Genomic DNA, 18,517 nt, shown 5'->3' on the forward strand with positions numbered 1-18,517 from the left:
TCCACCAGTCCATCCTAAAGGAAATCAGTCCTGAATAGTCCTTGGAAGGACCTATGTTGAAGCTGAAACTCCAATACTTTGGCGACCTGATGTGAAGAGCAGACTCACTGGAAAAGACCCTGATGCTGGGAAAGACTGAAGGACGACAGAGGATGATATGGTTGGATGACATCACTGACTCAATAGACAGGAGTTTGAGAAAACTCCGGGACCTGGTGATGGACAGGGAGACCTGGCATGCTGCAGTCTGTGGGGTCACAAAGAGTCGGACTCGACTGAGCAACTGAACTGAACTTAACGAGTAGTCCTATTTCTGGGAATCTATCATATAGAAACAAAAGTAATCATACACAATACGTACAAGGATGTTTATTGTCATTTATTTTCCTATTTCTTGTCTCCATAAACAGAACTGTTTCAGTCCATACAAGAATGGCTGAATAAATGACAATATACTTTGATCAATGAACACAATGCAATCAAGTAGAGTTTTATCAGGTGACTTGGTGGGATTTGCACATTGCCACATTGAGTTAAAAAATAAACAGCAAAATGCAATCAAATGAGTATGATGAGATTTAAAAAGAAAACCTATAAGAACAAAAGTGAAAGTTGCTCAGTGGTGTCTGACTCTTTGCCACCCCATGGACTATACAGCCTATGGAATTCTCCAGGCCAAAATACTACAGTGGGTAACCTATCCCTTCTCCAGCAGATCTTCCCAAGCCAGCAATCCAACCGGGGTCTCCTGCATTGCAGGCAGACTCTTTACCAACAAAAACAGTCCTTTTATAGGCGTGTCTCTTGTCAGTATGTTTATTGACATACATACATACACGAACATGGAGAAAAAATAAGTAGTCAACAGGTATTGGAGGTGGGGTTAAGGATGAGGGTGTACATAGCGAATATGTGTAAGGAAGGACAAATGCATCTATGCAATAGTTAAAGATACATTAATGCAAACAAATTGTAAACATTCCTACTATCAGAACTGGACTCAAATATCAAATAATGATTTTAGGGTTGTAAAAATGCAACACAATGTCAGGTTTTTCCATAATGAAAAAGTCTGTTGTCAGCATTGATGATCCTTGAAGAAAAAATGTAACCTGGAAAATCCATTAGGAATAAGAACTGGTAGATGGTGGTAAACAGGTTCTTTTTATTCTAGCTTTTCTCTTTAATATAAAAAGTATTAAACCATATAAGATAAAGGAGAATTTCAAAAGATACAAAATAAAAGTTAAGTCTGTCTTCTATCCCAAACTCCTTTTTCTCTTCCACTGAGACATTATACAGTTCCTTCATACATCTTTGAACACTGAAGTGTAACTTTAGGGTAAATTCCCAGTAGAGGAATCATTATGAAAAAAAGCATATACCTTGTAAACTATGATAAAGAGATTTCATCAAATGGCCTCCCTAAAGAAGATCAATTTATACTCCTACCTTCAGGAAATGCTTAACTGTGAATCCAGTATGTCACTGGTGATTTAAAATTGAATTTACATTGTGCAGTTTGGTATGTATCTTGTTTTATTCAATAATGGTAAACATAGAAAGGGCAGAATATTTTAAGAAAGCAAAGCACAAGAGAAAGGGAAGAGTTTGCTCTAACAGCACAGGCAGCAAGTAAGTCATCAAAGGAAGAGGTAACAGGACACTGCTAAGGCCAACTAGTGAGGCCTGTAAGCTCAGCTCTGGATATCCAAAAAGATCTCTCAGAAGTTCAAAACAGCCATTACAGAGCTCCTTTACTGCTCTTTTAGCACCTGACACAGAAACCACTGTTATCCATCGAAAATACCAATTTACAGTAAAATAAAAAAATGTGTAAATATACAGAGATACATAAGCCTTACAATCCTGTAAGTTTGATACTATTAGTACTTTGAATTTAATGATGAGGACGTAAAATTCCTTCCTTGCTGGATGCACATTAAACACACACACAGATATATAAATGCAGCACATGGAGGTTAAAAAAAAGGTCATAAAACTGCACCAGAATAAAAAGAACATTTCTCCCCTTTAATCCTCAGTCCTCTGTAAAAAGATAAATACTATTAAGTTTCTTGTAAATCCTTACAAATATAAAAATTAAGAACTTAATATACTATATATCTAACATAGAATTCTTTCTTAAATGGTGGTTTTTAAAAACTTTTTAATATGAAAATTTGTAAACATGTACAAAGCCAGAATAATAAATGTTTAGGTACCCATCACCCTCCTTGAAAAATTATCTCTTTCTTGTTCCCCTGGCTCCAAAGGGTATTTTCAGGCCAATTTCAGATATCTTATCATTTTAACATGCAATTCTCTTCAAATTTCAGTATCTGGTTTCCAAACCCAGAGTACATAAGACATAGGAACTTAGAAGGGACAGTTCAGTTCAGCTCAGTCGCTCAGTCGTGTTCAACTCTTTGCGACCCCATAGACTGCAGCACACCAGGCTATCACCAACTCTCAGAGCTTGCTCAAACTCATGACCTTTTAGTCGGTGATGCCACCCAACCACCTCATCCTCTGTCGCTCTGATGTCTCCTTCTCCTTCTGCCTTCAGTCTTTCCCAGCATCAGGCCTTTTTCCAATCAGTCAGTTGTTCACATCAAGTAGCCAAAGTATTGGGAGTTTCAGCTTCAGCATCAGTCCTTCCAATGAATATTCAGATTGATTTCCTTTAGGATGAACTGGTTGGATCTCCTTGCAGTCCAAGGGACTCTCAAGCGTCTTCTCCAACACCATAGGTCAAAAGCATCAATTCTTCAGCACTCAGCTTTCTTTATAGACCAACTTTCACATCCATACATGACTACTGGATAAACCACAGCTTTGACTACATGGACCTTTGTCGGCAAAGTGATGTCTCTGCTTTTTAATATGCTGTCTAGGTTGGTCATAGCATTTCTTCCAAGGAGCAAGCACCTTTCAATTTCACGGCAGCAGTCACCATCTGCAGTGATTTTGGAGCCTCCAAAAATAAAGTTTCCACTGTTTCCCCAACTATTTATGCCATGAAGTGATGGGACCAGATGCCATGATCTTAGTTTTCTGAATGTTGAGTTTAAGCCAACTTTTTCACTCTCCTCTTTCACTTTCATCAGGAGGCTCTTTAGTTCTTCGCTTTCTGCCACAAGGGTGGTGTCATCTGCGTATCTGAGGTTATTGCTATTTCTCCCAGCAGTCTTGATTCTAGCTTGTGCTTCATCCAGCCCAGCATTTCGCATGACATATTCTGCATAAGTTCAATAAGCACGGTGACAATATACAGCCTTGATGTACTCCTTTCCCAATTTGGAACCAGTCTGTTGTTCCATGTCCAGTTCTAACTGTTGCTTCTTGACCTCCATACAGATTTTCTCAGGAGGCAGGTCAGGTGGTCTGGTATTCCCATCTCTTTCAGAATTTTCCAGTTTGTTGTGATCCACACAGTCAAAGGCTTTGGTGTAGTCAATAAAGCAGAAGTAGATGTTTTTCTGGAACTCTCTTGCTTTTTTGATAATCCAACAGATGTTGGCAATTTGATCTCTGGTTCCTCTGCCTCTTCTAAATGCAGCTTGAACATCTGGAAGTTCACAATTCATGTACTGTTGAAGCCTAGTTTGGAAAATTTTGAGCATTACTTTGCTACCGTGTGAGATGTGTGCAACTGTGCAGTAGTTTGAACATTCTTTGGCATTGCCTTTCTTTGGGATTGGAATGAAAACTGACCTTTTCCATACTGAGTGCAGCACTTTCACAACATCATCTTTTAGGATTTGAAAGAGCTCACCTGAAATTCCATCACCTCCACTAGCTTTGTTCGTAGTAATGCTTTCTAAGGCCCACTTGACTTCGGAAATGGAGAAGGGAATGGCAAACCACTTGAGGATTCTTGTCTTGAGAACCCCATGAACAGTATGAAAAGGCAGCAAGTGACACAAAGGGTATAAAAAGGCTTTACCACAGGGGGAAGGGGGGGTGGGCGGAAATGACAGCTACCTGAAAAGAGCAAAATAACTAAAAAACTAATTACAGATATATACACGTAATACCCACTTATCAAATAGTTCAAATCATGTTTAGGATCTTCATTTTTAAAAGACAGGTAAGTATGTGATCGATTTGTTTTTAAAAGCTGAAGTGGTTAAAACAAAGGTTTTCATTTTAGGAAGTTAATCAGGTGTTTCACATGTGTCAAACATTTTTCCCTGAACAAAGCCAGATAAGTGAGGCCTTACTGCAATGAATGGTTGGTGACATGTGAGGAAAACCAACCAGATATTAGGAATTAAAGACTCACCTAAATTTGAATACTATTAATAATCTTTCAAATGATGCTTCTAGGTAGCCAGGTTAAAACTGGAAACAACTACTAACTGTAAATAACAACTACTGTGCTTAGTTGCTCAGTCGTGTCTGAATCTATGCGACCCCCTGGACTATAGCCCGCCAGGCTCCTCTGCCCATGGGATTCTCCAGTCAAGAATACTGGAGTGGGTTGCCATGCCCTCCTCCAAGGGATCTTCCCAAACCAAGGAACTAAACCCAGGTCTCCTGAATTGCAGGTGGATTCTTTACCATTTGAGCCACCAGGAAAACCCAATAGCAACTACTATTGGGTAGCAGTAGCTTGCCCAGGCTTCCCAGGTGGCCCATTTAAAGAATACTACTCTGGGCCAAGTCTCCCTGGTAGCTCAGTAAGAATCTGCCTGTAATGTAGGAGACTTGTGTTCGATCCCTGGGTCAGGAAGATCCCTTGGAGAAAAAAATGGCAACCCACTCCAGTAATCTTGCCTGGGAAATCTCATGGACAGAGGAGTCTAGCAGGCTACCATCCATGGGGTCGCAAAAGAGTTGGACACAATTTAGCAACTAAACAACAACTATCACCCTTGGCCAACACTCACTGGTTAAGTGCTTTACATATACAAACTCATTCAATCTCACCATCCTCTGAGGTAGATAACTAAGACAAGACACCACTTGCCCAGGGCTTCCCAGACGGCCCTGCTAAGTCGCTTCAGTCATGCCTGACTCTGTGTGACCCCAGAGACAGCAGCCCACCAGGCTCCACTGTCCCTGGGATTCTCCAGGCAAGAGCACTGGAATGGGTTGCCATTTCCTTCTCCAATGCATGAAAGTGAAAAGTGAAAGTGAAGTCGCTCAGTCGTGTCCGACTCCTAAAACAAACAAACAAACAACAACAACCCATCTGCCAATGCAGGAGACATGAGATGTGGGTTCGATCCCCAGGTCAGGCAGGTCTCCTGGAGGAGGGCATGACAATTCACTCCAGTATTTTTGCCTGGAGAACTCCATGGACAGAGGATCCTGGCAGACTACAATCCTTGGGGTGGCAAAGAGTCAGGCACAACTGAAGTGACTTAGCACGCACACACCACTTGCCCAAGGTCAATCAACTAATGACTTCCCTTTTCTTATTAGAACTGTAACCGAAGTACTTATGTTAGTCTTACTCTTTCTTCAAAATATAAGATTAGCGATATAATTTTATCATTTCTATGGAGCAAATGTTTACTTGTGTTAAGTACCATGCAACAAGCTGGTCAACAGATACACCACTAAGATACTAATGATGTTCCTCTTATGTTTTACTCATTATGATTCACTACTTAAGGCTGTATACCATGGAGAGTTTTATTCCCAAAGAATTAGTACATATACTACTTGTCAAACTTTTAAAGACAGAAATACTCATGTAGCTCCTCCTACATTTCCAATGACAGGAAGTTTAATGTAGAGTTTTGCTGATAAAGATACTCTTTTAACAGACTCTAACTTTTTTAATAACTTCAAGCCACTTATCCGACTGAATCGATAAAGACTACATTTCTTTTCTTTTCCACAAGGCAGTGTTTTAAATGTCTGTAAAATCTTCAGAAAGAGTCTCCATGCTAAACAGTCCCAGTCATGATTCCAGTTTGACATGGTTTCCTTGTTTGTCATTATCTAATCTTCTTTTAAAAAGCGGGTCTCCCCACATTCAGCACAGACTTCTGCAGAGAACCTAACCAGAGCAGGATACAGGGAACTATTAGTTTTCTTGTTCTGAACCCAAAATTGTGTTACTTTCTCCCACCACCAAGTCATTTTTGTGAGTGTATTAAGTTTGCAGACAAAACTTCTGCACATTCATTAAAGAAGCAGTGATTAAACATCAAAGAGACAAATGAACTGATTCAGGCTTTTATCCAGGCTTCCCTTTCCTAAACTTGAGGCTTTTTTTGTTTTTAAAAGCAAAATAGTTTCATTTTTGCTTTTTTTTTCTTGTATGTAAATATTACTATTTGATATATATATTTTATTTGTCTATTATCTGTGTCATTATTGTCTATTTTCTGCATGTACTCTTAAAGTAGTACCTGGAATATAACAAGCACTGTTTATTACTGAACTAACTCACAAACGGAGAAGGCAACGGCAACCCACTCCAGTATTCTTGCCCGGAGAATCCCATAAGCGGAGGAGCCTGGTAGGCTGCAGTCCATGGGATCCCGAAGAGTCGGACATGATTGAGTGACTTCACTTTCACTTTTCACTTTCGTGCACTGGAGAAGGAAACGGCAACTCACTCCAGTGTTCTTGCCTGGAGAATCCCAGGGATGGGGGAGCCTGATGGGCTGCCATCTATGGGGTCACACAGAGTTGGACATGACTGAAGTGACTTAGCAGCAGCAACTCACAAACAGATGGAAGAGGGTGGAACATGCATATCCTTTTGGCTTCTGGGAAGCAATCTCTAAACTACTACACTTCACTGCTAAATGACCTTAACACCTTATCAAGAAATACACAATCAGAAGAGCCATAACTACCACGTGCCCTCTAGAATTTACTATGTCAATCTAATACAGGAATTATAGCCTTTGATTACTTTTAAGATATGCAGTGCTTTTGATGTTACCCTCTATGTTTCCTCTGCTTTTCCATTCTAAAATAATTATATAACCTGAAAATAAAACTACACATCTCCCCATCATTAATACTAAATGTGGACTGTGAAGAAGGCTGAGCGCCGAAGAATTGATGCTTTTGAACCGTGGTGTTGGAGAAGACTCTTAAGAGTCCCTTGGACTGCAAGGAGATCCAACCAGTCCATTCTGAAGAAGATCAGCCCTGGGATTTCTTTGGAAGGAATGATGCTAAAGCTGAAACTCCAGTACTTTGGCCACCTCATGCGAAGAGTTGACTCATTGGAAAAGACTCTGATGCTGGGAGGGATTGGGGGCAGGAGGAGAAGGGGACGACAGAGGATGAGATGGCTGGATGGCATCACTGACTCGATGGATGTGAGTCTCAGTGAACTCCGGGAGTTGGTGATGGACAGGGAGGCCTGGCGTGCTGCTATTCATGGGGTCGCAAAGAGTCGGACATGACTGAGCAACTGATCTGATCTGATCTGAAAGGAAATCGGTCCTGAGTATTCACTGGAAAGATAGACGCTGAAGCTGAAACTCCAATATGTTGGCCACTTGATGTGAAGAGCTGACTCACTGGAAAAGACCCTGATGCTGGGAAAGATTGAGGGCAGGAGGAGAAGGGGATGACAGAGGATGAGATGGTTGGATGGGATCACCGACTCAACGGACATGAGTTTGAGTCAACTCCGGGAGTTGGGTACGGACAGGGAGGCCTGGCATGCTGCAGTTCACGGGATCGCAAAGAGTTGGACACGACTGAGCGACTGAACTGAACTGAAGATATGTCTGGGGTTTCCCGGTGGGTAAAGAACAGTGCCTGCCAATGCAGGAAACACCGGTTCAATCCCTGGGTTGGCAAGATCCCCTGGAGAAAGAAATGGCAACCCACTTCAGTATTCTTGCCTGGCAAATCCCATGGACAGAGGAACCTGGCTATAGTCCATGGGGTTGCAAAGGAGTCAGGCATGACTTAACGACTAACCAACAATAAGATATGTCTACTTCAAGGGAACTCATATAATAGACATTGGTCAAAACAATTCATAAATATTCTCAAACTAGTCTTCTCTCTAAAAGTAATGTCCTCCTTTACCTAGTAAGTACTTGTGCCAGCCAAGGAGTTCCCATAGCCCTGCAAAAAAATGAATGCTTCCTTCCGCCTTTCCTTTCCACCAATTTCAGAGACTCTTATAAGACGGCAAACTTTTGCAAAATTCTCTGCTAGTAGGGTACCACAAATATATTTCTGCCATATTACATTATAATTCATATACAAATCTGTCTCTCTCCTAAAATGTGAGCTTCTTAAGAGCAAGGATTATTTATCAACTGCTGTAGTTCCAGCTCCTACTGAGTTGTGGGGCTTCCCTGGGGTGGCAAAGAGTCAGATGCAGCTGAGTGACTAACACTACTCCTACTGCCAAGGTATAAACAGTAAATAAATCTTTGCTTAGTTAAGAAATGGTTGAAAATGTCTATTTTCAAGTCTCTTCAAACAAAATAATCTTAACAGTCCTGATCCTTGAAATTAACAGCAAAAAGATGTTACTAAATTAAAAATTAATGTAATTGGATTATTTTCCAAGAAAACTAATAAGCATTTATTAAATACTGAATATGTCCTATAGGCCAAAGGATAAGCAAATGCTAAAGATACAAAAACAGAGCTCTGCTCTTGATAGCAGGGTAAGTAATATTAATGTTCCCAAAGAGATATTCTGTCATTGGTTTACAATCGACATTCAGTGTCCTTGGAGCCAAACTCTGTTAGGACTGTTGATGTCCCTTAGGGAGCTAACAATACTGGATGGAGAACTCAGCAGTCCAAGAGTTCCATGTTGAATAGGCCAAGACAGTTCTCCAGAGTTCACTACCACAGGAAAACAGCGATTTGAACAGCAAGAGTCTCCTGTCATCATTATAAATAAATTTTAAAGTCTGTGTGACTACCATTCAAATATCCCCAAAACAAAGACACATAAAAAACATTACTATTGGCATACATCTAGAATATCTCAACGTTAAAATATAACAATTTACTCACAGAACCAATCCAGATGCTCCCATCTATTGCTCAAACTTTCATGTGCCTTTGAAGCCTCTATTCTCTTCTGCAGGAAGATTATATTAACACACTGATAATTTCCAGAACAGTAACTTGTGATTCTGCATTTCTGGATGATCCAATATCTTCCTTACCATTTTGCATTTCCCCTATCTCAGCAGTTTTCCCAGGTTTAATAAATGAAATAACAATGGAATTGAAGTAAGATACTTCATTAAGCTAGAATAAAGTGACTCATAAAATCTTATATTAAACTGGAATTGATGTTAACAATCTTTCCTAAATACCTCAGCTTACAGAGGGGGAAAAAAAAAATCTGATAATTGGAGCCAGAAACCCTGATGCCCAGATTACTGCTTACACAAATTTACCAACAAATAAAAGCAAATATTCCCATCAGTCATTCAGAAACTCAGGGTCTATTTAAATGTATGTCACTTAAAAGTTTTGTTAAGAATTCAGAATTATGACAAGTGTGCAAACAGAAGTTGTCCCATAGTGGGACTTAGGCAAGTATTTCTTACAGAAGGAGAAATCAAATTTAACATATTTTGGGAAATACTATCTTAAGAAGTGTTTGTTAGACACTTTCCCCAGAGGAACTTCTTTTATGCCTCAATACTGCAGGGTTTTGCATTCATTCATTTACGCTTTTACCAAATACCTACTGAGCACCTAGTATACGCTAGGCACTGAAAAGTACAGCAGTGAACAAAATAAAACTGTGTTCACATAAAACCTTACATTTCTGTGGTAAAAGACAAATTTTAAAAAAGAGTCAATCATATAGTATTCAGATCATGATAAATACAATAGAGAAAAATAAAGCTGGGAACGAATTCAGGATTATAATTTTTAAATAGGAAGAAAGCCATGTAGATATAGGAGAAAGGACATTTAAGGTCAAGACCTTGACACAGAAATTGTCTACTATGTTCAAAGAATAGCGCCAAGGACAGTGTGGCCAGAGTTAAATGGGCAAAGGATAGCATAGTAGAACATGGAAACTGGGGGTTACTGGGAGGACAAGATCAAAGAGGAATCTGTAACTGAAAATTTCTGTTAAAAATATGAAATATTACGTAGTTAGACTGGGGTTGAATCAATAGCCTAGGGATGACTCAACTTAATAGGAAACTTATCATGAATTGCTAACAGTAGAATTTCTAACATCAACAGGTTGCCAGAGAGATGTTATTTTTGGACATTCCCAGCATCCATTAAATTATACTTCTGAGAGCATTATCAACTACTTTTATAAATGACTAGCTTTGAAGCATACCCTTGTCAATTTACTAGGAGGTGAGTGCTGAAAAGGGGATGAAGAAGGCTGAGGACAAGGGAATTCATGTTTCCCACTGCAGAGAGGTGAAGACATGCTTTATCTCTTGTATCTCAGGAGGTATGCTAATATATAATTCAAAATAGGAAGACAGTCAATCAGATTGTTTCCAAGTAAAAGCTATGGTCAAACAAATTTCAGGGAGCCTATCTATACTTTATTCACTACTTATAATACGTAAGCATCCCAAGGACAAGTTTCTTTTATTTTTTACATTTTTCCACAGTCTACCATTGTTAGGCCCTCACATTTTGTATCGTCTGACTGAACAGACAAAAACATACCTCAAGTCATGAGGACAGGCTCTGCACCTGAGCTGGGGAGCACGCAACTTTCTCATACTTCTGCCTTTGAAAACCTGGGGCTTGGAAAGCAAAGGAAATCATTTTTAAAAAAATGAAGACAACCCACAGGATGGAAGAAAATATTTACTAACAATGTGACTGACGAGGGATTAGTCTTCAAAATTTACAAAGAGCTAATGTGGCTCAATATCCAAAAAACAAAAAACAAAACGCAAAACCCTAAACAATCCAATCAAAAAGAGGGCAAAAGACCTAAAGAGATAATTCTTCAAAGACATACAGCCAGCCAACAGGCACATGAAAAAATGCTTAGCATCATTAATTATTAAAGAAATGCAAATTAAAACTATAATGAGGTTATCACCTCACACCAGTAAGAATGCCCATCATCAAAAAAATCAACCAACAATAAATGCTCGAGAGGGTGTGAAGAAAGGGGAACCTTCCTATACTGTTGGTGGGAATGTAAACTGGTACAGCTACTATGAAGAACAGTATGGAAGTTCCATAAGAAACTAAAAATACAGCAACCAAATCATCAACCAAATGATCTAGCAATCCCATTCCTGGGCATACATCTGGAGGAAAAACATGATTCGAAAAAATACATACAGCCGAGGGTTTGCTGCAGCATTGTTTACAATAACCAAAACCATGGAAACAACCTAAAACATCCATCAACAGATGAAAGGATAAAGGAGGTGTAGTATACATACTCAGTAGAACATTACTCAGCCATTAAAAAGAATAAAATACTGCCATTTGCAGCAAATGAATGGTCTTAGACATCATGCTAAGTGAAGTCAAAGACAAGTATCATATGATGTTTACATGCAGAATCTAAAGTGAGTGAAGTAAATAAGTGAAGTCGCTCAGTCATGTCCGACTCTTTGCGACCCCATGGACTATAGCCTACCAGGCTCCTCTGTCCATGGGATTTTCCAGGCAATAGTACTGGAGTGGATTGCCATTTCCTTCTCCAGGGGATCTTCCTGACCCAGGGATCGAACCCAGGTCTCCTGCATTGTAGACAGACACTTTACTGTCTGAGCCTAAAAAAATGATACAAATGAACTTATTTACAAATTAGAAACAAGTTCACAGAATGAACTTCTGGTTACCAGGGAGGAAGGGTAGGGAGGAGGGATAGTTAGGGAGTTTGGGGTTGACAGGTATACTCTGCTAATATTTATAACAGAAAATCAACAACGACCTACAGTATAACACAGGGAACACTGCTCAGTATTCTATAACAACCTCTATGGGAAAAAATTTGAAAAAGGATACATGTATATGTATAACTGAGTCACTTTGCTGTATACCTGAAACACAACACCGTGAATCAACTATTCTCCTACATAAAATAAAAATTAAAGCAAAAAACAAAAACCAAAACCCTCAGGCTTCAGACAACCATCCTATTTTCTCTATTTCTTTTTTCCTTCATGTTTTCCCCATGATCTGGTCATCCCAGCATGATTATGTATTCCACTCCAGATTCATAATGGCTTATCTCAGTTTTATCTGCTAAAGTCTTCATGTATTTCAAACCCCTTATTCTGAATTATTTTCCTCAGATACCTATGTAAAGTTCAGGAGTTCTCCAACTATATGGAGAAGCATAATGTATAATGTACCATGGAAATAGTATTAATATTGTAAATTACTTACTATATCCTTCTGAATACAATCAGCTTTCAAAACGCACCCTCTATACTACAGATCTATGTCTAATTATAGGTGGTAAGACTTCTTCAATCTTTAGAATAATTTCCAGACTCAGATCTGTTTTAAATTCTTTTATGTTTAACCAGCATCAAAAAATGTGCTGACTCTGTATCCCATGCTCCTTATTACGCCTTTTCATATGAGTTAATATATAAATAAAAAATCTTAAAATACTTACCAAGCTCTTTCATATTAAAGATAATCTCTATGAAAGGTAGAAAATGATTCAGTCTTAAAATTCTACGGTTATACTTTTTGCCATATTCCCAGATATCATGTTAGATAACATCAAGATATTAATATAATTGATAGGCTGTCATTTTAAACTGAAGTTTATAGCTAGAAAAATCCACTCTTTACAAGGAGAACTAAAATAAAACACAAGTACAAGCTAAACCAAATTAATGTTAACCTCCTTAGTAGGTTCTTTTATCTGTGACCTTCTGTATCTTCCTTGAGACTTCCTCTTTCTGCTGGATTAATGCCATGGTTTCCAACTGCCTTCTCTGGCTCCATCCTTATTCTTGTTACACATAGTTAATTTTTCTAAGGTGCAAAAAAAAAAAAAAAAAAAAAACACCCAACTGGGAGTAGGACAGAGGAGTACACAGTAAGAGATTTGGACCATGACTGCTTTGTGTTTGAAATCCCAGGTTCTACCCCTTGTTAGTAGTTTGACCTTGTACAAATGTCTTATCCTGTTAAACTCTGGTTTCCTCCTTGGCAAACTGCGGACCATGTCATTTACTTCAAAGAGTCACTACGAGGACTCAACAGGATACAAAAAAAAAAAGGTTCCTTATGGAGGCACCCAGAAATGTTAGCCTCCGTGTTCCTTTGTAAGTCTGAAGCAGCAATCTTTCATAAAGGTTATTACACCTGAGGGGAAAAATGATTTAAGGTGAGTAGCAGAAAAGCAATGCAAAGGCTGGTATTGAGAGTACTTGCTTTCTAATATGGGAATTTACTTGGAAAACTAAACTATGATGAGAAAGTGGTTTCATGAGTACACAGAAATCCCAATTTGGCAGACAGCTCTCTGCCAAGAACTGCTTGGACAAGGCTTGTTTCCCCCAAGTAACCGCAAGGACTCCCTATCCCAAGTTTTATCCCACAATTCAGTTTTGTTTTTCTTAACAGTGCCTGTAAGGTGGTGCTAGTGGTAAAGAATCTGCCTGCCAATGCAGATGTGAGTTTGATCCCTGGGCTGGGAAGATCGATGGAGGAGGAAATGGCAACCCACTACAGTATTCTTGCCTGGAGAATCCCATGGACAAAGGAGCCTGGCGGGCTACATCCATGGGGTCTCAAAGAGTCAAACACGACTCAGCACACACACACCCCTAACCTTTTAATTACTCTAACTATGAATAAATGACTTTATTTGAGAACAGGTATCAAAGGCAGTAGTTTCTCAACATCTTAAAGGAATGGTGAATGCACGTTGGGGGCAGGGTGGAAGAAAGTGACAGGAGGGAAGGAAGATGTGATGCTGACAACCGTATACCTCTCTCTAGTGGAAATTCTGAAAAGTGGAATAAAGAAACAGTAATTATCTACCAACTAAGTTTAGAATCTGATGGGAATCATGATGCAAAGTCTGGAGACTTTTTTGGTTCTCTCAGTATCTCTTAGATACTCTTTCAGTACCTCACAGATAAACCACATCCAAAGAAAGTCATAACTGATTTCAGAGAGAAAAAGCTTTCTTGCTAATAAGCTTTAATACTTCATATTAAAGATAAATCACATATCTATGATTGTGTTTCCCCTGCCCCTTCAAATAATGACCAAAATCTAAAAAGAATCCTGGTAGAAATCATAAAGAGAACATAATAAATATCATTATATTCTGCTTCTGGCAGCTAAAATTCTTAAAGTCTACACCTCTAAAATAGAAAACACTTGTTGCAAGTCATAAGATATTGTGACTAAATGAATAGATACATGATATTTAAATCTCTTGATTCTGTATGTTATGACTGGAAAACATCAAGAGTGAAGGAAAGTCTAAATAGTTAAGAACATGGACAATGATGATATGCAGAACTGAATCTTTAGCGATCAATGAATGCTAGAGACAGAACCTGGCTGACAGCAGATGAGGAACTAGAATACATGGAGGTCAGAGTTAGAGAAACAGACCAAGAAGCTGCCTCTATATGCACAACAGCTGGGGGCATAAACTGGAGGCTTAGGGTGATGGATCAATCCCGTGGATGCATGTTTATTTGGTCTATCTGGTATTTAAAAGTCAGGAGACTGAATATAAATATCCAAGTTTTTACTTTTATAGAAAAAAAAATTGCTGCATCTATTACCCTCCGAGTCACCCTTAGTTCATAATCCCTCCTGTGCCAACAATTGGCTGGAACTGATCTCCCCTTCTTATATCAGACACGTACGCTCCCGGTCACCACTGGCCTGGTCACCTCTAGACACTAAATATCAGCTGCTGTTTATGACCCAGCTCATGCTGCAGTTTGTGTCATGATAGAAAAAATAATTCTTTATTCTTATATCTCTATGAAAAGTCTGAAAACAAAAACTAAATCTATTTGTTTTCCTTACATCTGGACCACTTAATTATGTTGCCTGCACACTGCCTGAGCAATCAACAAATAGGTGATAAAGCTAGAAGGCAGATTCTAGAATATAAGTCAGAAATCAGAAACAGAACAAACAACCTCCTCAGAATTTAATAACTGAAAATGTCACAGGTTCCAAACTGTATAAAAATTAACCTTGCGATCTCAGTTCTAGGAAGTCTACCCTACAGATATACATGAGCGAGCAAACTAAATTATGTTCAGTGCTATTTTTTACAGTATTATTTCTAATAGGAAAAGATTAGAAACAAGCTAAATGTACACCATTAGGGGAATAGATAAATTATGGTATAACCACACAATGCAGCCATAAGAAACCCCTTATATGCAAACATGAAACAGCCTCCAAGTGAAAAGAACAAGGAAGAACATGGCATATATGTCATTTGTGAAGGAGGAGGAGGAGGGAGAAAAGAAGAGCAAAGTAGGAAAGAATATATAAGGAACTACCTATACATTTGTTTATACTTGCATAAGGAGTTCTGGAGGAATACAGAGGAAACTGGAACACTGATTTTCTACAGGATAGGAACCTGATAACTGAAAGATGGAGGTGCTAGGAAGAATTTTCATTATATTTTTCTATCTTATGAATTTTGTAGCAGGCATGTGGATATCTATTGAAAAACGCTTTTAAGAATGTAACAGGTAGGCTGAGCTGATTCCAAGTATGATTATGAACTCAGCAACTACCAGAACTAGTGAGTCAGGGACCTCTCTCTATAGATGGTATTTTGCCTTTTAATTCATGAATGGAAATGTCAGTGGGAACCTAGAGGAGGCTGAGGGGGGAGAAGAAAGAGAGAAGGCAAGTGAGATGAAATAAGAACAATGGAAGAAATGGCATGGTGTCTTTTTTTTTTTTTTTTTGGCTCTCTGAACTGGTTTTGAGCCCAGAAAGAGTAAAAGGGTAGATTCAAAAGATAAGACACCTTTTCAACAGAGACTGTGAAGCTGTGAGCACAAGCTCTTGCTACATTGGGACTTGCAGACAGAGTGTGGTACAGAGCTGGAGGTGGGAGAAGGTGGCTCCAGTTCAGCCCATTCCTCTGAGCACTTGAAGACCGCTGCTCTGCCGGCCCCAGAGACAGCAGTCCTGGCATGGCTGCTGTCCCTCACGAGGACGCAACATCAGGGCAGCGACGAGGTTCCACATTAGGGTGGGTTGGAGGGGACCGACTTCCCAAGGAGGCTGTAGGACAATAATATTCACTTAACGGATACATGTTATGTTCCACTCAAGGGCTCCCAGATACACTTAAGGGAACTCTGAAGAGGGCTGGGGGCTTGTATGAGTAAGGAGGGAAACTAAAAATTAACTCCATCTCTATATAAGTGATGAAGTTGGGAAATAATCATGACACAAAAGGATAAAAATATACGTGGACCAGTTAAGGAACAGAAAACAATACTCTGGCAAGAACTCCTAAAGAGAAGTCTTACGGATTCTTTTTTTTTTTTTTTTTAATTAACTTAGGCACTTGCTCACTGAACAGGAAGTAGAAGAGAAAAAAATATGAGGATGGCTGGAAAGAGATTACTCAAGGCTCTGCTGGGAACCAACACACTTAGTTATGCAGTACCTACTTTCCAAAGTGAAATCTTTCAACTGCTTTAAAATGTTTCTTTTCTAAGCCATTGAAAGCAATGAGATCATGTTCTTGATTAACAGCCAGGTTTTTTTTTCCCCCTGCAACCCAGACTGTTGAAGTAAAAAAGAAGAAAAATTAGAGAAATTTAAAAGGGTGAAGGGGGAAGAACTGGGAACAGAAAACAGAGATTTCTTAAACATAAATATAGTTTAAGAAAATTATGGAATAACCAGAAAGTTTGTTTAAAAAAAAAAGAGGCTATCTTGTCCTGTTCCGAAAATACAACAGAGTATCAATTCAATTTATTTAACTGATGCTTTCCTATTCCATTTTGTCCAGAGTTAAAGTAACATATGCAATCCTGTTATGCCTCATAGCACACAGCATTAAGTAATTATAAATACAGAGATAAGCCATTTGTAAAAGATGCGGTTTGTACTAACATAATAGGGCTTACTGAACCATTAAAAAAAAAAGTGAATTTGAAGGCCAATGTTAGGCAATTTTGGGTCATATGCTTTTCAAAAGAGGAAATAAATGATACTCACTACCCTAAACAATGGATAGTGAAGAGAGAATTTCTAAGATAAGAAATCCAATACATAAGATTAAACTCCATCTCAAAACGCAACTACTATTGTTACAGAACAAATAACAAGGCCCATGTAATATATTCTATATCCATGACAGTGTCTCTCACATTACTAGCTATTTAATGTAACTTTATATTCAAATAGCACTTTATACTTTTCAAAATATCTTCACATTTCTCATTTGATGCTCACCATACCCTGTGAGGAAGGCAACACAGGTTTCATTCAGTTTTAGACACCAAGACAAAGAAAGGTTAAGAGAGAATTTACAAATCAATTATAAATCAAGGATCGAATGCAAGGGTCTAGAGCGTCTGTGTCAAAGGGTGTTTGTAGACTATTATGCATCTATATATTCAAATAGTTTAGAGGACAACTATGTTCCAGAAACTATAGGCATTTATACAGGCAATAGGAATGTAAGAAAGAACAGGAACATACATAGTGTCTACCCTCGTGGAGCTGCCAATTCAGTGAGTCATTATTTAAATGATTATAAAGATAAATGGCAAAGCTTCATTTGTGACAAGTGCTATGATGGGGTATCCAGGGCTATGAGAACATACAATGTGGGAAAGCTGACCAAGAAAAGAATTTACTATGAATTAATGATAAAGCTCACATCTGAAGGATAAGCATCATAAAGACAAAGAAAGAAACACTAATTCTTGGCAAAGGCAACATCATGCGCAAAGACCTACTGTGGGAGGGGGCATGTAAAATGCAAGAGATTAAAGGAAGAAAAGTGTGGTTGAAGCAGAAGTTCTGACCCCCAACTTCCAAGAGTGAGTGAGATCAGGATCCCCCATGTGAGCTCAGACACATTAAGGCTGGAGAGACCACAGGTCTAGTCTAATCATTGTTTTATAATATCTAGATGGTTCTCTCAGGTATAGGGGGTGAGTGGCTAATAATGAGAAAATAAGGGAACTGCTACATCCATTAAAAAGCTGCCAAAATGGGACTTCCCCTGATGGTCCAGTGGTTAAGACTCTGCCTTCGAATACAGAGGGTAGGGGTTCGAACCCTGGTCAGGGAGCTAAGATCCATATGCCTGGAAGCCAAGAAACCAAAATGTGAAACAAAGGCAACACTAACAAATTCAATAAAGACTTTAAACAATGGTGGGGGAAAAAAAACCAAAACTGCCAAGTTATTGAATTCTAGGAGGGTGACATCACTTTTAATTTAGAACATAAAGAAAAAATTTATGAAGGTGGTGACATTTGCCCTAGGCTTTTAGAGGTGGATTGAATTTCTACAGACAGAGGATAAAGAGACTACTACAGATAGAGAAATGAGACTGAAAAGGTACCCCTTGCTGCTTCACAGTGTGTGAATATTTTATTTTAAT

The 18,517-nt window shown here is 38.8% G+C and overlaps 1 protein-coding gene across 13 annotated transcripts in view; it reads right to left on the reverse strand.

Annotated features, from left to right (window-relative positions):
* HMBOX1 (homeobox containing 1) overlaps positions 1 to 18,517 on the reverse strand; it is a 192,620-nt gene that overhangs the window by 120,988 nt on the left and 53,115 nt on the right. For 3 of the 13 annotated variants that reach the window (XM_027549017.1, XM_027549014.1, XM_027549020.1), the window contains exon 2: positions 10,621 to 10,700. The exons of the other annotated variants lie outside the window; for them this stretch is intronic. The gene's annotated coding sequence lies outside the window, so the exon portion shown is untranslated. The remainder of the gene's footprint in view (positions 1 to 10,620; positions 10,701 to 18,517) is intronic. 13 annotated transcript variants of the gene reach the window in all.

The sequence above is a fragment of the Bos indicus x Bos taurus genome, chromosome 8 (assembly GCF_003369695.1).
Source record: "Bos indicus x Bos taurus breed Angus x Brahman F1 hybrid chromosome 8, Bos_hybrid_MaternalHap_v2.0, whole genome shotgun sequence".
NCBI lineage: Eukaryota > Metazoa > Chordata > Mammalia > Artiodactyla > Bovidae > Bos > Bos indicus x Bos taurus.